Below are 1,082 nucleotides of genomic sequence, written 5' to 3' on the forward strand. Positions count from 1 at the left end.
AATATTTACGCAGCCATCCCCACACCCCTTCCCAAAGAGTTTATTGTTCCCCCCAGCTCCAAGCACAGCCACGAGGTAATTTACTGACCGGTATTACTGTTAACACTCAGATTTTACCAAAGCTGTTTGTTTCTAAAGCGCTCCCCATACCAAGATGTCCACAGAGCCCCCAGGCGCGGTGTAGTCCGCCACCACCAAAAGACCCCAAAATTAGGGTTATACTGCGCTCAGGGATACTGGCGTCTAAAAAACGTAACTAGGCCCCAGCGAGGATCGAACTCGCGACCCCTGGTTTACAAGACCAGTGCTCTAACCACTGAGCTATGGAGCCGCCGCTCGCATAGCGTCACAGCTGTCCCTAACGGCCGCCGTAGACCTGCCCGCCGCCCCCTGCCGGGCTTCCCTCCTGCGGCGGGCCACGCCGCCCTCCACCGCCCGCCCTCCACCGGCCCCGGCGGCGAGGGGCTCGCCCTGCCCGGCGACCGCCGCCGGGAGGAGCCCGCGGCCCGCCGGCAGCCGTTGCTGGGCCGCGGGAAGGTGGCGGCTGCCCCGCTTCGGCCGCCGACGCCGGGAGGTGGCTGACGGCGCTTCCCGCCGGTCAGGGCCGCGGCTGCGCGGGGGGTGGCCAGGCCGCTGAAGGGGCGCTCGCAAACCGAGAAATAAAACACACTTCCATTCAAGCCAAAAAAAAAAAAAACCAAACCCACACCCACCAGAGGAGAAATCAGAAGTAGGGGACTGTTTGAAATAGAGCCTGATTTTTACAGGTGAGGAGTAAAAACTCTGACAAAGCTGTATAAGGTGGTGCAGGGTGTTTTTGTGCTTAGTCTTGGGAAGTCTGAGAAACGGTCCTGGAGGACTGAGGCGTTGCCCCAGGGCTCTGGAGGTTTAGGCCAGGTTTTGCACCAGGGAGGTTTAAGATGCATGGTAGGAAAAATTTATTCACCAAAAGAGTTGTCAAGCATTGGAACAGGCTGCCCAGGGAAGTGGCCGAGTCTCCATCCCTGGAGGTATTTAAAACACGTGTAGATGCAGTGCTGAGGGACATAGTTCAGTGGCAGTGGCATGGTTTTGGCAGTGTT

At 58.2% G+C, this 1,082-nt stretch overlaps 1 non-coding gene across 1 annotated transcript; it reads right to left on the reverse strand.

The window, feature by feature from the left end:
* Positions 1 to 258: 258 nt before the first annotated feature.
* TRNAT-UGU (transfer RNA threonine (anticodon UGU)) lies at positions 259 to 331 on the reverse strand. Its single transcript has one exon. It is a non-coding gene; the product is annotated as a tRNA-Thr (tRNA).
* Between the last annotated feature and the right edge of the window lie 751 nt (positions 332 to 1,082).

The sequence above is a fragment of the Numenius arquata genome, chromosome 6, assembly GCF_964106895.1.
Source record: "Numenius arquata chromosome 6, bNumArq3.hap1.1, whole genome shotgun sequence".
Classification (NCBI taxonomy): Eukaryota; Metazoa; Chordata; class Aves; order Charadriiformes; family Scolopacidae; genus Numenius; species Numenius arquata.